This window comes from Pongo pygmaeus, chromosome 6, assembly GCF_028885625.2.
Source record: "Pongo pygmaeus isolate AG05252 chromosome 6, NHGRI_mPonPyg2-v2.0_pri, whole genome shotgun sequence".
Taxonomy (NCBI): Eukaryota; Metazoa; Chordata; class Mammalia; order Primates; family Hominidae; genus Pongo; species Pongo pygmaeus.
In genome coordinates, this window is record NC_072379.2 from 51,118,165 (window position 1) to 51,138,871 (window position 20,707).

Here is a 20,707-nt window from a genome sequence, read left to right on the forward strand (position 1 = left end):
GGGCTATGAAAAGTGGACAGGGGCAATCTATGAAAGTGTTAATTAGAACCCAAGTTTGTGAATTCCCTTTGGTGAGTAAAGCATCATCCATATTTTCTAAGTTGGTGACAGTCTAGGAGTTGCTGTCTTCAGTGGAGTTAATGTTCCAAGCATATCTCATTATGATGCCAGCCATGTGCCCTCACTGGAAAATAGAAGTGAATAGCCTCCAGCAGCCCCTACCCTGGGTAAGCTTATACTTTGATGAGGAGGAGAGTCATTTACCAAATAAACACATGTCATTACTTATATGCTAATTACAAGTGCTCTGAGTGCCAGAAAGGAAAAGCATGGTCACTGGAAACACCTTATGCCTCAGTCCTTCCCTGTGAATATCACACTTCACTTTCTTGGCCCAGCTACCCCCAATACATATCTACCTTGGGCATCATTTCTGAGGCTGCATGGCCAAAGCCATAAATCTGTGCCCTTGTTTAGCGTGGCATGTCCTCTCCCTCTAATCCAATCTCCCCTCTGTGTGTTCTCGGTGCTCACTGATTTGGTTTGACAGCTATTTAATAAACCGATCTGCTTGCCTTTGACATGAGGCAGAAGTGGTGGGTGTTGAAGAGCTGCGAGGCCCTCGTGGACAAGGAAGCCCTTTCCCACTCAACACTCTTCCAGCTCAGTACAGATAAATTGTGGAGAACTGGAAATTAACCCAAGCTATCTTCTTTTCTCAAGAAAAAAAAAATCACTGGAGACCCAAGAAGCAGAGCAAGTACCATAAGTGAAAGAGATGGCAGAAGAAATCACATTTCCTGGCTCTCAGGGCAGGGGTGAACCCAGATCAGGAGCCTGGGAGCCTTCCTTCAATCTAGCTTTTATCACTTCAAAGCAGAAGGTCTTAAAGGAATGCCCTTTATGATGGATTCTGTCTTCAAAAACATGAAAGAAAAGGCATATTTTCTTAAGCCCAGTTGCTGGAAGCCAAGCAATTTCTCCGAGGTGCTTGGGCTGCAAATCTCTGTAATCAGGATGCAGTTTAGTGTGGCAGAAACAGCACTGGTTCCACAATCAGCAAACCATACTGGGATTCTGGCTGCCTCTCACAAGCTTTATGACTTTGGGTCATTTTTCTCAGCTCTCTGACCCTCAGTTTCCTTCTTTATAAAATGGGCATGCCATTCACCTCACAGGGTGGTCATTAGGATTAGATGAGAAGGCATACGGGAACATTTGTGGTACATAGTAGCTGCTCAAAGAATGGTAGCTAATTTTATTGTTTATTGATAGTACTTTAAAAAAGCACATCTGCTACCCATTCCATCTCCAAGTAACTATGTATCCCTGTTTTTTATTGGTGTATCATATAGAATATGTTTACTTGCATTGCACTTGCATTGGTGGAGCCCAGGATCTATTTCCTCTATGTTTTCAGCCTTGATCTTAGGGTGAAATATCATTTCTCACATTCTAATATCTTTTTATACAAAAAATGGAAGATGTACAAGCCAGGTCTGGGTTATTTTTGAATAGGAAGTTTAGACCATTGGCTTAAGAGTATGCAATCTCCCCTGAGAGTGGATATGTCTATCTGGCTGGGCCAGTCAGAGCAGATGTGGTTTCAAGACTAAATCTAGGTGGGTTCAACAGCTAAGACTGAGAAGAGCCAAGGGGTTTGAGTCCAAGCTGTTCTTCATGGACCAACAACTGTCCAAGGTAGAAAGTGAAGTTTGGGTGGCAAAATCCAGGAGCAATTGTTATGCCAACTACCAAGTATGACAATTCCAATTACATGTTCAGGAACTGGGAAAATGATACTGGGTGGTTCCAGGAGGCCAGTGAGCCTGCGGCAAGCTGGACTAGGTTCAGGGCTCCAATTATTATCTGTTTCTCATACGCTCTAATTCTAAAAGGTAGGCCATGGTTGCTTTGGAGGCTCCTGGGCATCAATGTCAACTCCCTAGGTCAAGACCTTACGTTATTCCAACAATTTCTGAAATACCTATATATAGTCTTCTTTCCTCATTGCACAGTTATCTGAATAAGTAGCCAAAAGGAAGGACTGAAAAAATTACTACTGAGTGACTGGGAAAATTGCTGCTGAGTATGCATGCTGTGGCTTTGCAGAATTGTTCCTTCAAGGGACTTGGCCTATACTTCAGTCAATGGTTTCCATGTCTGAGAACAGCCAGGAATCTTGAATTTTCACTGGGGCTGCTGTCCACAGGCATCTGACCATTCATCCTTGTCTTCTTTTGATTGCACATACTAAGCAATGCTTCTGTTTGTTGCCCAACTCTCTCAGCCCTAGGAGCACAAAATTCTGTCAACCACCTTCATCTCTCCGTTGGTCTGTCCTCAAGGCCACCACTCTGCCTTTGCCACTTATTGCAATAATTGTGCCCACATTGCTTCTGACAGTTAAGTGCTGCCACCTGCCCTCTACGATTTTGGGATCCAGCCATCCCCATTGCTTTCAGGAGCTCAGTTTCATATTCACGTCTCCTGTTGGTAGCCCTGGTCTATGAAGACAGTCACCACTGAGCTGCATGACAATTTTAGCACATTCTCTGGGCCCTCCTCCCAAACTTGGTCAGTTGGTAAGTTTCCTGGCCTTATGAAATACACCTGTTCTAGCATACCCAATTCTTCGAGGCTTTTGATTCTTTCCTCCCTATCTGCCACGGCAGTTCTGCAGGTGCTCCTTCACTGAGTGGAAGCCATCACTTTTCTCAAGCTTCCAATAGCCATTCTAGCAACCCATTAGCCTGACTTCGGGATCCTTGCCAAGGAGTTAAATCCTAGATACTGGAGAGTTCCCCATACCAATACACTCTTCTTTATCCAACTTTATTTCCTCCTGTTTTGATCCTGCACATGCAGGGACCCATCAGTACATACTAGCTAGATCCTAGCTTTAACACTTGTTATTGGTCTTATTGCCAGTAAGTAAGTGGGATGGTGTGAGACGCAGTGAGATCCTGAGTGAGGACAAACATTGTTTTGTAATTATTTCACTTGTGCTTTTTGCATGATCTTCAAGCAAGGGGAGGGCTACTATTTTCTAACAAGTAAGAGTGAGCCACTTACACCAAGTGGGTTCAGGGTTATTTAGGCACTCAAGATTTTCATAGCAGATATTTCACACCCAATTATTAGGGTCTCCTTTCTGAAACAGAGTCTGGCCTTTGGGAGGGAGACCTGCTAGGCTGAGAAGTCAAACTTCTCTTAAACCCACTGCTTATGAACTGGTGATTAATCATCCTGAGCTGGTTATAACCTTCAAAGAATCCATGCATGCAGCAACAGCCACTTGGTGCCACAGTCTTTGTGGTTACAACTTTTCTCATTCCACTCAAGTTCACCAACTAATGTATTCCCATCCACTGATGTCCTAACCACATCCACTGTCAGTACAAGTTGTAACCATCACACCACGCAGTCTGCTAAGGACCATTCATGCTCCACATCCCACTAAAAATGGGATCTCATTGACAGCCCTGGCTGTTTATCCAGCTTTAAAATCCTATTTTAAATTTCACGTTCTAGGACCAATTGTAGTTCCATCTTCTAGAAACAAATGCTGAAGTGGAAAATTATGTGCAGAAAGTTTACTGGTATATACTCTCAACAATAAACCTGTAAATAAATGAAGAAGGCTGGATTGGAAAGAGGGAGAAGCTAATCCACAATGAAGCTGCAGCTAAGGCTTTAGCTAATTCTGTGGGGAGCTTTGGAGAAGGAATGGCTCTTCAGAGTGTCTTAAAGTGAGGCAAACAGGGCAGGTCTAGGAATCTCTGCACTGGACAGTCATTTGTTATGGCTCAGCCCCTGCAAGGGAAATGTCTGGGCAAGGCAGTTCCCTGTGACCAAGGGCAATGCTCAGTCGGAAATGCAGGTGTGGGTTATCCTAGCAGCTAGGGAATGGGCATGTCAGAGAGCAGCTGAGCAGAGCACCACAGTATCCACTTCATCATGTAACCTATATCTCACTTAAGATATAACACATTTCTGTCACCCTAGAAAGTTTCTCAGACCATTTGTCATCAACCTCCTGCCACTCAACCTCCCACCTCCCCACCACCAAGAGAAAACCACTGTTCTGATTCTATCACCATAAATGAGTTTTGCAAGTTCTTCAACTTCATATAAATGAAATCACAAAGAAAGTAATATTTTGTTCTTGGGATATATCTTTTTTAGATTTAATCAGACTTTTGTGAATGTCAGTTTTTGAAATTGTTAGTAATATTCCATTATACAAATGCGCCACAAATTGTTTATCTATTTACCTGTTGATTGACATGTTAGTTATTTTCGGTTTCTTGCTAGTAAGAATAAAACTGTCATAAACCGTCTTGAACAAATCTTTATCTGAACAAATGTGTTCATTTCTTTCAGAAATGAATTTGTGGCTTATGGAGAACATGTGTTTTCATTTTTGTTGTTGTTTTATTTAGAGTCACTTTAAACAAAGTGACTTTTTTAAGAATATTAGATGTATTATATACCCTCTATATAATATACCAATAAACTATTTTATTGAGGTATAGTTGACATGCAACAAATGGCTCATATTTAAAATGAGCATTTTCGTCATCCTCTCAAAGTTCCCTGTATTCTTTGTAATCACTCCCGTCTATATCCCCATCCCCATCCCCCAAGCAACCACTGATCTGTTTTCCCTTACTATAGTTTGTATTTTCTAGAGTCTTAAATAAATGGAATCATATAATATGTACTCTTTCAGGGGGATGTTTGTCTTTTTCACTCAACATAATTGTTCTGACATTCATCGATGTTGTTGTGTGTATCAATAGTTCATTCCTTGGGAACATGGTTTTTTTTTGTTTGTTTGTTTTTTGACAGAGTTTTGCTCTTTTGCCCAGGCTGGAGTGCAATGGCGTGATCTCAGCTCACTGCAATCTCCATCTCCCAGGTTCAAGCAATTCTCCTGCTTCAGCCTTCCAAGTAGCTGGAACTATAGGCACCCACCACCACGCCCAGCTAATTTTTGTATTTTTAGTAGAGACAGGGTTTCACCATGCTGGCCAGGCTGGTCTCGAACTCCTGACCTCAGGTGATCCACCCACCTCGGCCTCCCAGGGAATGTGTATTCTTAACAGTTAAAGAACTGATCAACAGTCATCCAAAGTAATTGTCCCCTTTTGCCCTCCCACCAGCAATATATGAGAGCTCAATTTTTCTACATCCAGTCGATATACTTTTGGTATTGCCAGTCTTTGTAATTACAGCCATCTTAGTGATTGTAAAGTGATAACACACTGTAGTTTCTCATTTGTATTTTCCTGATGAATAATGAGCAGTTTGCATGTGTTCCTAGACCATTTGTGTGTTTGGAAAATGTCTACTCAAGTCTTTAGCTTTTTTATTGTATTGTTTGTCTTTTTATTATGATTTGTAGGTGTTCTTAATACACAAGCATACCTCAGAGATAGTGGGTTTGGTTCCAGATCACCACAATAAAGCAAATATCATAATAAAGCAAGTCACACAAATTTCTTGGTTTTCCAGTGCATATAAAAGTTATGTTTACTCTGTAGTCTACTAAGTGTACAACAGCATTCTCTAACAAAACAATTTATATACCTTAATTTAAAAATACTTTATTGCTAAGAAAAGTTAACAATTATCTGAGGCTTCAGTTAGTTGTAATCTTTTTTATTTTTGCTTTTATTATTTTAAATTGACATGAAATAATTGTACATACTTATAGGGTACAGTGTGATATTTTAGTACATATATACAATGTATTATGATCAATCAGAGTAATTAGCTTACCAATCACCTCAAAAATTTGAGTCATAATTTTTCTGCTGGTGGAGGGTCTTGCCTCAACATTGATAGCTACTGACTGATGAAGTGACTGTGGCAAGTTCTAAAAATAAGACAATAAAGTTTGCTGCATTGATTTACTCTCCAGTTCATGAAAAATTTCTCTGTAACATGAGATGCTGTTTGGTAGCACTTTACCCACAGTAGAACTTCCATCTAAACTACAGTTAATCCTTTCAAAGCCTGCCACTGCCTTACCAACTTAGTTTTGCATTTTAAATTCTTTGTTGTCATTTTAACAATGTTCACAGAATCTTCACCAGGAGTGGATTCCACATCAAGAAACTATTTTATTTGCTCGTCTGTAAGAAGCAGCTCCTCATCTGTTCAAGTTTTATCCTGGGACTGCAGCAATTCAGTCACATCTTCAGGCTCCATTTCTAGTTCTAGTTCTCTTGCTAGTTCCACATCTGCAGTTCTTTCCTCCATTTAAGTCTTGATCCCCTCAAAATCATCCATGAAGGCTGGAATCAACTTCTTCCAAACTCCTGTTAATGTTTGTGATGGTTAATATTAGGCGTCAACTTGACTGGATTGAAGGATGCCTAGAGAGCTGGTAAGGTATTGTTTCTGGGTGTGTCTGTGAGGGTGTTGACAGAGGAGACTGACATTTGAGTCAGTGGACTGTGAGAGGAAGACCCACCCTCAATGTGGGTGGACCCCATCCAATCAGCTGCCATTGCAGCTAGAACAAAACAAGCAGAAGGCGGGATGAACTGGCTTGGTGAGTTCTGGCTTTCATCTTTCTCCCATGCTGGATGCCTCCTCCCATTCCTCCTGTCCTTGGACATCAGACTCCAGGTTCTTTGGCCTTTGGACTCTTGGACTTACACCAGTGGTTTGCTGGGGGCTGTCAAACCTTCAGCCACAGACTGAAGGCTGCACTGTTGGCTTCCCTGCTTTTGAGGCTTTTGGACTCAGACTGAGACACTACTGGCTTCTCTCTTCCCCATCTTGCAGATGACCTATCATGGGCCTTCACTTTGTGATGGTGTGACCCAACTCTCCTTAATAAGCTCCCTTTTATATATACATATGTCCTATCAGTTCTATCCCTCTGGAGAACCCTGACTAATATGATGTTGATATTTTGACTTCTTCCCCATGAATCACAAATATTCATGAATCACAAATGTTCTTAACGGCATCTAGAATGGTCAATCTTTTCCAGAAGGTTTTCAATTTACTTTGCCCAGATCCATCAGAAGAAATCACTCTCTATGGCAACTATAGCCTTACAAAATGTGTTTCTTAAATAATAAAACTTGAAAGTCAAAATATTTCCTTGGTCCATGGGTTCATTGGTTGCAGATGAATGTTGTGTTAGCAGGTGCGAAAACAACCTTAAAGTCCTTGTACATCTCCGTCAGAACTCTTGGGTGGCCAAGTACATTGTCAATGAGCAGTAAGATTTTGAAAATAATCTTTTTTTGTGTAACATAGGTTTCAACAGTGGGCCTAAAATATTCAATAAACTATGAAGAGATGTGCTGTGAACAGATGTGCTGTCATCCAGACTTTACTATGCCATTTCTGGAGCCCAGACACAACAGACTTAGCATCATTCTTAAGGGCTCTAGGATTTTCAGCATGATAAATGAGCATCGGCTTGAACTTCAAATCACCAGCTGCATTAGCTTTTAACAGGAGAGTCAGCCTGTCCTTTGCAGCTTTGAAGCCAGGCATTGACTTCTCCTTTCTAGCTATGAAAGTCCTAGCTGGCATCTTCTTCTAATATAAAGCTGTTTTGTCTATAGCAAGAACCTGTTGTTTAGTGTATTTATCTTCATCAATGATCTTAGCTAGATCTTCTGGATAACTTGTTACAAATTCTACATTAGTACTTGCTGCTTCATCTTGCACTTTTATGTAACAGATATGGCTTCTTTCCTTAAACCTCATGAACCAATCAACCTCTGCTAGCTTCCAACTTCTGCAGGTTCCTCACCTCTCTCAGACTTCATAGAAGTGATGAGAATTAGGGCCTTGCTCTGGATCAGGCTTTGGCTAAAGGGAATGTTGTGGCTGGTTTGATCTGCTATCCAAATCACTCAAACGTTCTCTATGTCAGCAATAAGGCTGTTTCACTTCTTTTTCATGTGTTCATTAGAGTAGCACTTTTAATTTCCTTCAATAGCTTTTCCTTTGTATTCAGAACTTGGCTAACTGTTTGGCACAAGAGGCCTAGCTTTGAGCCTATCTCGGCTTTTGAGATGCCTTCCTCCCTAAGTTTAACCTTTTCTAGCTTTTGATTGAAAGTGAGAGATGTGCAACTCTTCACTTGAACACTTAGAGGCCATTGTAGAGTTATTAATTGACCTAATTTCAGTATTTTGTGTCTCAGGGAATAGAGAGGTCAGAAGAGAGGGAGGGAGAGAGAGAGACAGACAGAGAGAGAGAGAGATGGGGAAACATCTTGTTGGTGAAGTCAAAACACACACAACATTTATCAATTAAGTTTGCCATCTTATATGGGCACAGTTTGTGGCACCCCAAAGCAATTAGAATGGTAACATCAAACATGATTGATCACATAGCACCAAACAGATATAATAATAACAATAACAATGAAGAAGTGTGAGATACTGCAAGAATTACCAAAATACGACAGAGATGCAAAATGAGCACATGATGTTGGAAGCATGGTGCCAATAGACTTGCTCGATTCAGGGTTACCAGAAACGTTCAATTTGTAAAAATCACAATATCTATGAAAGGCAATACAGCAAAGTGCACTAAAATAAGGTATGCCTGTATTCTGGATGCAAGTCCTTTATTAAGCATACACATTGGGATATTCCTCTCAGTCTTTGGCTTTCATTTCATGTTTTCAATGAGCAAAATCTTTTAATTTTGATGAAGTCCAAATTATTATTTTTATTCTTTTATGGTTAGTGTTTTAGTGTCCTGTTTGTGGAATCCCTGCTCATCCCCAGGTTGTGCAAGTATTCTTTATTTTCTTCCAGAAGCTTTATTGAATTAGCTTTTAAGTCAAGTCACTCTTAATGCCACATATGGCTATTCAAACATAAGAAATCTTTGGTAAAAGTGACCAAGCAGTGGAGTACAGAAAATGCGAAGGAGGTGGCAATGGGCAGGGGGCTTGAGGACCACAAAAGCAATGGGGTACCCAGCCCAGACAATCAAAGTCTCCCGATGCCAGGGAAACGTCCTCCTCTCTGGCTGTAAACTTGAAGCTGCTCTTCTCCATTAGAGCCAGGAAGGCCAGCTTTGCCTTTTAAAAAGGGGACCTGCAAATGGAATTCACACAGTGCCATGACCCTTGATGTGCAGCGTGGCAGGCTGTGGCCCGATTTGCTTCCACAAGCACAGCGCACATTCACAGCTGAGAGCTTTCCTCTCCTGCCCTTTCACACCCGCCGCTTCCAGCAAGGCCTCAGCCTCCTCTCCCTGACAATGTTTTGATATGTTGGGCTGAGCCTCTACAAGGGCTCCAGCTCATTTTTGGCTTCTGAACACACTTCTTTGGTCTTGTTTTCAAGGAGGTCAGCTTCAATTCTCTGTGACTCTTTCTCACATTTCAAGATTGAATCCAGGAGGCGGGCTGTACTTACTCTGTAGCTCCGTGTCCTTTGGCCTCCAATCCCCTGAAGCTCCTCATTTGGTTTTTATATCTAGATCCCTTTCAGGGTAAGATGAGGAAAGCCTGTACCCTGGAAATTGCCAGCCCCGTCTAAACGCTCTTCACAAGGAATCGGCCCAGCCCTCAGTCCTCTGCAGCCTGGGGCATGATTTGTACCTTGCCATACCTAAGTCACAGATGATTGGGTCCATGGAAGTCACGTGACCAAAGATCACATGATCTGGGAGCACCAATAAGAGGCTAGACAGCAATCTTCCATTGGCCCAGTGAAAAGGTAAGGTACTCATATGATCAAATTCTTTCCCTTGAGAATTTGAACTAAAATACATGGAAATAATTTGCCAAAATGCAGTTGGAGGGAAGGCAACATATAGCGAGAAACAGGTTAGGTGGCTGGAAAGTGCCACGTGTAAGTCTAAGCAACAGAGGAACAGAGACACTGAGCAAACAGAGGAAGCTGCAAGGTAGAAAGAGCAGAGCACAGAGCAGATAGAGCCAGAGGTACTAGGAGAAGACGCTGGTCCTACGTGTGCCTCCGTCCCCAGATCCCACAAGCAGACTCCTGCCCTGTTGTGTTCCTACTATCAGCCTTCACAGCTATTAGGTATTTTGTGAGGATCTCTGTTTTCATCACCGAACAAGTTTGACAGAAACAGGAAGAGAAGAAGGGTGAGGCAGTGAAGAAAAACAAAATGAATCAAAGTAAAATGAAGATGGTGGTTACTGATCACTCCCCAGCATAAACATTTGGGGACATGTTTAACATGACTTCACTCCATTTCCAGCAACACCCTTCCATTCCAACTTGCCTGTGAAGGTCAGTGAGGAGGCTCCTGCTAGACCTGTGAGGAAGGTAAATGCATTTTCGATGGGCTGGAAAATCTGTGTCATTGACGAGTGGCTCCTGCCTTATGCATTTTTTGGATATTTTGAAACCAAATCTTTTAAGTGCTTACTTCAAGGAGTGGAGTCTGGTTGGGCAATAAGAACAGAGGAACTGAATTGTGGCTTTTGAAAATGGCTGTCCGGCTGAGATTATTGGACACTGTATAGCATCTTTGCAAAATTCTGCAGTGTCAATCCTGAGAGTAAAGTGCTTTTTGTAAAAACCACGTATTAAGGGAGTGACATTCTGATAAAGACAGCGGTCACTTTATGCCCACAGAGCAACACCCACAGAAGGTGGGTATTTTCCGGATTGTGCTAAAGGAACGCAGATTACAACTACATGGTCTGCATGTAGTCAGCATTCCCACTCAGTTATGTGCACGAGCCAACCACAGGGATGAAGTCAGTGAAGTTTATCACACACACACACACACACACACACACACACTCTCTCCTTGAAAATAGAGGACAGATCAGAAAGACAACTAGTTCACGGGAATTAGCTATTCAGCAGAAAGCTTACCACTCACTGTGGCTACCTCAGCTGACCAGTAAGAAAAATCACAGCAGCAATGAGCAAGGAGTATTCTATCCCATCTAGGATACTTTATTTCCTTAGTGTAGGACAAAATGAGGAGAAAGGCTTCAAGGTTAAAGTAAAGGATGGTGTTTGAAGGCGCAAGTAGATAACTGAGACCCACAGAATCTTCTTTCTGGGCGTGAAAAGTATCCCATACTCAAAGAAAGTTTGAGCTGGAAGAAACTTAAGCAAACCTAGTCCAAGTCCCTTGTTTAACAGGTAAGGAAGATGAGACACAGAGACCTTTGTGCAAAAGTAATTATTGGTTCTAAGTTTTGGGGCGGTGATCATAGATAATGGCATTCTATATAGCACTGAACACATCAGGACAACTACTGTGATAAAAACCACAAATATAGGTAAAGAGCACAGAGATCCAAGTCAAGATTGAATGCTAGCCAGTGGCTCCCAGCCAAACATAATTAAGATGTTTATTTGTTATGCTTCTGTTTGAAAGTTGACTTCTCAAACTAGTTTTTGTGTGTTCAAAGTGTGTGGAACAGTCAGCAACATTTGTGTCATGGGAAATGTCTCAGCAATGTAGAATCTTAGACCCCAGCCTTGACCTGCTGTCTCACAGGCAGGTCCCCAGGTGACGTGTGCACAGGAGAGTTCGAGCATCCCTGTGTATTCAGTTTTTAGAGCTGCTCTAAGAAATTACCAGAAGCTTCAGTGGCTTCAAACAACAGAAATTTATTCCTTTGGTCTGAAATCAGGGTATCAGCTTCGTCACACTCACTCTGAAGGCTCTAGGGTAGGGGTCCCCAATCCCCAAGCCACAAACTGGTCTGTGGCCTGTTAGGAACCGGGCCACACAGCAGGAGATGAGCAGCAGGTGAAGGAGCATTACTGCCTGAGGTCTGCTTCCTGTCAGATCAGCAGGGACATTAGATTCTCACAGTTGTGCAAACCCTATTGTGAACTGAGCATGTGAGGGATCTAGGCTGCGTGCTCCTTATGAGAATCTAATGCCTCATGATCTGTCACTGTCTCCCATTCCCCAAAGAGATGAGACTGTCTAGTTGCAGGAAAACAAACTCAAGACTCCCACTGATTCTACATTATGGTGAGTTGTATAATTATTTCATTATATATTACAATTTAATAATAATAGAAATAAAGTTCACAATGAATGTAATGCATCTGAATCATCCAAAAACCATCCCCCTCCAACTCCCTGGTGTGTGGAAAAATTGTCTTCCTTGAAACCAGTCCCTGGTGCCAAAATGGTTGGGGACCACTGCTCTAAGCAACAATTCTTCCTTACCTCTTCCAGCTTCCGGTGGCTCCAGCAGTTCCTCAGTTTGGGCTGCATTTTTCCAATCTCTGTATCCATTCTCACTTGGCATTCTCCGTGTCTCAAATCTCCCTCTGCCTTTCTTTCATATGGACTCTTGTCATTGGATTTAAGGCCGGCCTGGATTATCCAGGATGATCTTATTTTGAGATCCTTAATCACATCTGCAAAGACCCTTTTTCCAAATTAGGGGACATGCACAGGTTCTAGGTGGACATATGTTTTGGGGTGCCACCATTGAATTCACTACAGTATTATAGGGGTCAGTGAGGTACACAGTCTCTAAGATTCAAGGGCCTGTCACAGGGAAAGAGAAAGGGCTAGATGTCACATTGTGGGAGATGAAGTTCTGCTCTTAAGGTTCCCCTACTTGTTATAAATCATTCAACAAAGTCTTCGTGGGCTTTAATTATGGGAGAAAAAGAGTGGAGACAGAAAAGGACAGAGAAATTCTTTCGCAGAAGCCTCCCTGGGTCCTCATTGGAAGAAGTGCACAGAAGACAGTAAATTAATTCAGCTTATCCTGAAAAGCACTGTTCTCTGGCCACGAGATTAAAACCACACAAGCATTAGAAGTTGGTCTAAAACCTATCTATTTTCTGTCAGCAAAACATTCTCCTCTTGCCCTCTCTATCTAGGGCCCCCCTTTTCCTTCCAGCCCTTGCTTCCCCACAGCTGGGTGCTCAGCCACTTCTAGCTGGGGTCAGCTTCAGCCTGGGAGCATATCCTGCAGAAGAGCCTCCTCTGGCTTCCTTCCCATCCCCACGTCTAAGGGCCCGGCCTGTCAGGCTGTCTGGACGCAGGTCTCTGTGCTAATTAGGAGCATTATCACTTTGCCAAGAACACAGACCCAGGAAAAAGCCTCTGTGAAATGTCCTGGACATCAGCGATCCTGACTGCAGGTGGCTGAACTCTGGCATCTGCCTGACAGCACGCTGCCTTGGTGCTAGCAAGACCTGAAAGCTACGGAGTTGTCCCAGTGCTGGGGAAAGGACAGCATCTCCCTTCAGAATCACATGAACCAGTCAAAGGATGATAAAACCCATATAACATAGGTATGTAGTTTTTTAATTGTGGTAACATATGCATAAAATAAAATTTACCATCTTAACCATTTTTCTTTCTTTTTTTTTTTTTTTTGAGACGGAGTTTCACTCTTCTTGCCCAGGCTGGAGTGCAATGGTGCAATCTCGGCTCACTGCAACATCCATCTCCCAGGTACAAGCGATTCTTCTGCCTCAGCCTCCCAAGTAGCTGGGATTATAGGTGCCTGCCACCATGCCCAACTTATTTTTTTTTTGTATTTTTGGTAGAGATGGGGTTTTGCCATGTTGGCCAGTCTGGTCTCAAACTCCTGACCTCAGGTGATCTGCTCGCCTCTGCTTCCCAAAGTGCTGGGATTACAGGCTTAAGCCACCTTGCCCGGCCCCATCTTAACCATTTTTAAGTGTGCAGTGGCATGAAGTATATACCTACATTCTGTTGTACAACCACTACCAGCATCCGTTGCCAGAACTTTGTCACCTTCCCTAATGGACACGCCATACCTACTAAACATAACTTCCCATTCGCTTCTACCCCCAGCCCCTGGCAACCACCATTCAATTTTCTATCTCTATGAGTTTGACTAAGTACCTCATGTAAGTGCAATCATGTAGTATTTGTCTTTTTTGTGTCTGGCTTATTTTACTTAGCATGATGTCCTCGAGGTTTATGTTCTAGCATGTGTCAGAATTTCTCTCTTTTTTAAGGCTGAATAATACTCAGTTATATGTATAGGCCACATTTTGTTTATCCATTCATCCATTCATGGACACTTAGGTTGCTTAAGGCAAGGATTTTGTAAAATAAATATTTACTTTAAATTCTGAAGTCCCTTCAGCAGGAGGAAGGAAAAGTCTAAAAGGCCTAAAACTGAGCGTTGAACAAAAATAAGCACATCTTTGACATCTACTGAAAACAACTTGGCAAATTTGGAAAAGGAAAAAAAGAAATCATCTCCTTTTTAATTCTTACAGAAAGCCCCTGGCTTTTCTAGAATGAAAGGAAATCTGAGAGCTCTAGGAAACTCAGTAGTTTGGTTGGCTGAGTTATGCCATTTGTCCAAAGAGTTAAATGATTCTCAGAGTTAAAAGGCAATAAACTGCATTTGCCATTCAAATGAGACTGAATTATTTGGATGGATTTTTGAGAATTCTGAAGTATGCCTCAAGGTCTTGGTACAGTTCTGTAGAGATGACAGGGGCAGGGTAGGGCAGGGGTTTTCTAGAGTTTCCGATTTAGTGAAGTTGGGTCCTCCCTGAAGGGACCTCTGATGCCTGGTTGTCCCAGGTACTCAAATACTAATTTGAGTATTAAGTGGAAAGTATACTGCCCCTACTATTGCATATCTTGAAAGTTGCTCTAAAATTATTTTCTTAATAAAGTCTTACTTACTTTATTATTTTTCTTGCTTTTGTTAAAACAATCAATACATTTTGAAAATGTTGGGTTACTGAAATTCTCGTTGATTAGATAATGGATGAAAGGGACACTATTGTGAAAAGAGAACAAGAGATGTCTTTCATTTAAGGAAAAAGAAAATTATACATTGTATTTATTTTTCCAATGGATACTTTCTATTGCTTAATTTTACTATTAAAAAAATATGTGAAAAGGAAGACTCATAAATGCTACGACAAATAGTAACTCAAGTATGGGGATTCCCCAGGGGGCGACTGGCTGCATTCCATCTTGGTGAGAGAGAGACCTGTGGGATAATGTACCATAAGCAAGGGACGTGTGACTTCCGAGTGGCCAGTATGAGTGGTCAGGAGGGTACTGAGTCTCATGATGGGCCCTGGGAATACTAAAACCGGTGCCTTAGCATGACCATGAGCCTAACTACTCACAGTGGAGCATAAAGCTGGGAAATAAAGCCTCCCCACTCCATCGATCATGCTGTGCTAAATGCACAACCAGACAAACTTAGGCAGTGTAGTTTGCAGGATCCAGAACCTTCTAGGATTTAGATTCCTACAGCTCCATGTAACCTTCTCTCTTCTTCTATTTCCTCACCTATAAGTAGACATACATAAGCTTACCACCCACCCTGGTAAATGAACCCAGATTTGCCAAGGGCTTGGCACTTTCTACAAACACCGAAGTACCTAATGACTCTGCCAGCTCTGTACTGAAAAGAAAAATCATTGATGTTATGAAATGATTCCTGAGGCCCCTTTAGTGGCACAGTCTGTCTGCAAAGTTCAAAGGGCACATGGGGCCTCCAAACAACATTGTGACCATTTCAGCTGGGCCCAAATTGTGTCTTTCAAAGTGAGCTGCCTGGGACCCAGCAGTATCCAGTGGCTAACAGCACTGACACCAGGAGCTGAAGCTGTTAGCACCTATTTTCTGCCTTCAAAATAAACCAGAAAACTCATGTTCCAGCATGGAATCTTACATAGAGGGTGAATAGTTGGTGGTCTTGCTGGTGGTCGCCTTGAGTTATCAAGTTCCAAAATAAAGGAAGCAGGACAGGAAGATAAATATTAATCTTGGGAACCTAATCTGAAGACCGCTGATTCTTTCTTCCAAGGGGAATGGAAAGGCATTTCTACCTATGCCTGTCTCCCCAGGGTTCAGGTTTCTCAAGAAAAATAAAAACCAGAAAGAAGAGTGTCCAAGCTTCAGCCATGGAGGAATGGAACTGCTGTCCTGCAATTGTATTTACACAGTGGGCTCACCGGCTACCAGTGTTTTTCTCTCTGTGACTGGTAGAGAGGCTTAAATAAGGCCCCATCATTTGTATTTGTCATTTTTACTTTGCTTATGTGTTCCTTTCATAGTAATGGCCCCATTACATTCTCACATCATTGCTACTTGCTAGAAATATAATGATAATAATGACATTTACGGCTACCACTTATAGCCCGATTCCTGTCACCTTCCTACAGGCAGTACAAGCATCATTTTGCCAAAGTACATGAGCTAGACCCAGACTGCCTGCTCCACACTGTGGAATCCGAGCCACCTTAGCAAGATTATCATGTGAGTCAACATTGGAAAAAACATGCCAGCGTGTTTAACAGCATTGATAATAGTCTGAGTGTTAACTCTTGGAAAACTTCAATCCACAAACGGAGTGGCCTTTTGGATGGCATATTATAAAATAACTCCACACTAGAGTAGCCAATCTGACACTGCTGCCAGCCTCTGTCACCCACCCACCAACACACACACCATTGTATTCTCGCCAAACCTCATGCTTTACTCTCAAATTTTCCCTAGCAGGCTACATTCTGCATCTGCTCTTAGGGGTAATGACCAAAACAAAACTAACAGTTAAAAAACTGAAAGCAACATGGGCTAGGTGCAGTGGCTCACACCTATGATCCCAACATTTTGGGGAGGCCAAGGTGGGCAGATTGCTTGAGTCCAGGAGTTTGAAACCAGCCTGGGCAAATAGCAAAACCCTGTCTCTACAAAAAATACAAAAATGTACCGGGGCATGGTGGTGCACGCCTGTAGTCCCAGCTACTCGGGAAGCTGAGGTGGGAAGATGGCACAAGCCCAGGAGTTTGAGGCTGCAGTGAGCTATGATTGCACCACTGCACTCCAGCACGGGAGACAGAGCAAGACCTTATTTCAAAAAAAAAAAAAAAAAAAAAAAAAAAAAGGAGTCCAAAAAAGAGAAGTTTTCTGAGTCCTAGAAATAGGACCCTGTCTCACGTTTTCCAGCCAAGCACCTGACCCATCTCTTTGTGTTACTCTCTGCTCTTGCCCCACATAGTTGGCGGGAAGACTCCGTCAAAGGGTCAGTCTGTGGTAGGTTCTATAAACCATAGCCTGACGGGTCTGAGTGACTGGGCTTTACACTGGAATTTTCTGTGGCAGCCCCTTCACCCCTATCACCACAGCCTTCCTGCCTGGCAGCTGCAGACAGAATATTCCTAATAGTCGAAGCCCAATAAGACTCCATTCTCTGAAGCTCTGGGCCTGCCCTGTCAGATTGCTTTAGGGCCAACCAGGAAGGGTTTACTTGGCCGGCTAGGGAGGAACTTTTACAATTAAAAAAAAAAAAAGTTTTCAGTGACAAAGCCTTTAGAATTCTGGAGGATTCCTAAGGGTAGCTAATTGGAAAAACCATTTGCCCCCTTTAATGACTCCCCCGCCCTTCCCGGCCCCCAGCCTTATCCGAGAGCAGCCACCCTATCTGTAAATGGCGACCATGGAAAATGTACCCTGGCGACTTGGTGTGAAAGATAGGCAAGGCTCCTAAAAAATCTTCTCGGAGGCTTATCACCTTCTTCTGGCTCCACAGCGGGCTCGGGCTCTGGGGCTGGAGGAAACTGCCTGTCTGTGAGCCTAGACAGGGTCTCATCAACAACTGATAAGGCCCTCTGTGAACAAGCAGGCTCTGTGGGGCTTACTCTCCCTCGAATGCCAGAGACATTTGTAGGAAAATCTACAGGGTCCAACGACCTCCGAGAAGGAGGCCGGGCAAGCCTGCAGTGTCAGCCGTGACGCAGGGCTGCCCTGCCCCCACCTGGGAAGAGAGGAATACCTAGAGGTCATGCCACAGGCCAGGACACAAACGTCTGATGACCAGCTGGACCATCCAGGCACTGACAATGCTGGTTTACCGGATGAATTAATCACAAAATAAACTCCAATCTACTCAGACACAAAATAACCAAAGAGCTCCTATCATCAGAATTTCTACAATGACAATGGATATTAAAATGTTGCCCCTCATACTGCAAGATCTTGAGGTTCCTTCTAAATCAAACCAGTTAGTTCAACAAAAGGCACAGCATTGGGAAGGAAGAAATCAGATTTCATATTTCAGCTCTGCCCTCTGAATATCCATGTAGCATTAGATAAATCAGTTTCCCAGGAAACCGCAAATAAAAATATTTGCCCAGTCTGGCTCTCATTATGTGAAAGAGATTTATAAGTAAATGGTAGAATGCTATATAAATAAAGTATTCTTCTGTTAAAAATACAATATTTAGACTATTTTGTGGCCACTGCACTTATACACTCTCATTCTTTGAAAATTGCTAATTCCATACTATGCAGACATAAAAAAGGATGAGTTCATGTCCTTTGTAGGGACATGGATGAAGCTGGAAACCATCATTCTCAGCAAACTATCACAAAGACAGAAAACCAAACACTACATGTTCTCACTCATAGGTGGGAGTTGAACAATGAGAACACATGGACACAGGGTGGGGAACATCACACACCAAGGCCTATCATGGGGTGGGGGGAGGGGGATAGCATTAGGAGATATACCTAATGTAAATGACGAGTTAATGGGTGCAGCACACCAACATGGCACATGTATACATATGTAACAAACCTGCACGTTGTGCACATGTACCCTAGAACTTAAAGTATAATAATAAAAATAAATAAATCAATAAATACAAAGAAAATTGCTAATTCCAATTTAGCATGGTGAATTCAGTGGGGAAAATGTGCACTGAGCTCCTGTGCACTCTGAGGACACAAAAAGATACAGCTCTCATACAAAGAACTGTAATGTCAGGCAGAGACATGTGCCATAATACAGGTACAAACATATGCTAATGGGGAAACCTGGAAGGAAGACTGCTGAAAAAGTCTTGTGGAGAAAGTATGGTCTGAGCAGATGCGAATGAAGGGATGGCTTTGACCAGGCAGAGCGTGAGCAAAACCACAGCACAGGGCAGGTCAGCGGGGCAGGCAGTGGTTGGATTGGACTGCACTGAAAGGTGTAGGGAAGATAATGAAGGGTGGTAGGCCGGGACCGGGCAGATGAGCTCTGAATGCCAGGCTGAAGATCTTGGATTGTATTAGGTAGTGTGGAGAGCATGAGACATAGGACAGATTGGAGGTGGGAAAACCAGCCTCAGGGAACCAGGTGGAAAGCGGCAGTGTGAGTGGACAGAAGGAGATGCTCAAAAGAAGCGTGGGCTGTGAGTTAAATCTCTGATAATCCAAATAGGTACCATTCTCCTTCCTTTCTGATAAATAGGAGGTCACTCCATTCAGCATGCATTTCTTTGCCTGCAAAGTTCCTCAGCCTCATTGTCTGTCTTGGGCCGCTTTACTATTTCAGGTGAAATTGATTTCCTATTCTGGTTCTACATCAAGATATCACACTGGGAGACAGGGGGAAATGGTTAAAGAATGTAAAAAGAAAAGGAGAGTAAAACAGGCAAATGACTTAAAAAATTAAGATTTGTATTCCTACAGAAGGAAATAAGTTTACTGTACAAAATTTAGAAATCATAATTAAAGTGCAAGAAATGAAAATCACATGTATCCAGAGATATCTACTATTAATACTTTAGCGGATAGCCTTCCAGTATTTTTTCTGTGTGTATGTGTTGTAATATATATTTTTGTGTGCATACAGTTTAAAAAATAGGTCAGGTACTGTTATAGTACTACATATGTGATCACTGCCTGGTACACGGCACATATTGAAACTTAACAAATATTTATTAAAGTAATTGATTACATGAATAACTGAAGACATTGTTTTATAAACTGATTTTTCACTTAATTCATTTTATATTGTGGACACCTTTCCATGTATTAAAATGGTCTTTTAATGGCTACATGATACTCCATGTCTGCATTTACCATGCTTTAATTACCAAAGCATTATATGGTTGGGTACTTATTTTAAACAACACTGTGTTAAAAATTCTTATAGTTAAAGATGAACATTTATAATAATTTTCTTAGAAAAAAATACTAGGGGGAGATTTGCTATAGCAAAGGGTGTGCACGTTTTCAAGACTTTTGATATCTGGTGCTGGCTTTTGATATTTTACCCTTGCTGAGATACCCTTTAAACACATGTATCACGTTGCTTCCCATGTCAGTAGATGTCGACTTCTTTCTCTGACAGACTGACAGATGACAGATGTTATTTTTCCCTTCATCTTTGCCCATTTGATGGGTTAAAAAAAGTATATCATTCTAGTTTTCACTTATTTGGTTACTGTGATCTCAAATTTATTTTCTTTCTTTTTTTTTTTTTCCTGGTCTTTAGTTATACTTTGGAGAGGGGTAGATTTGTTTGCTGTCTTATTCAGTTCAGGCTGCTCTAACAAATATACCATATACTAGGTGGTTTGAACAACAGACATTTATTTCTCACAGTTCTGAGGACTGGGAAGTCCAAGATCAAGGTGCCAGCAGACCTGAAGTCTAGTGAGGGCCATTTCCTGTCTGCAGGTGGCTATCTTCTTGCTGTGTCTTCACATGATAGAGGGGAGAGAGAGAAGGGCAAGCTCTTTCATGTCTCTTCTGACAAGAGCACTAATCCCACATGAGGGCTCCACCCTCAGGACCTAATTACCTCCTAAAGGCCTCATCTCCAAATGCCATTACATTGGGGATTAGGATGTCAACATATGAATTTTGGGGACACAAATATTCAGTCCATAGCACTTGCTTGTATCTTTTAATTATCTTTCTATGTTCTTGTTTATTTGTAAAGAATTACATACAT

The 20,707-nt window shown here is 42.1% G+C and overlaps 1 long non-coding RNA gene and 1 pseudogene across 1 annotated transcript in view; both read right to left on the reverse strand.

Annotated features, from left to right (window-relative positions):
* Positions 1-20,707, reverse strand: part of LOC134739821 (uncharacterized) — a 66,743-nt gene that overhangs the window by 29,277 nt on the left and 16,759 nt on the right. The gene's annotated exons all lie outside the window — the stretch shown is intronic.
* LOC129041521 (tigger transposable element-derived protein 1-like) lies at positions 3,268-8,141 on the reverse strand (annotated as a pseudogene).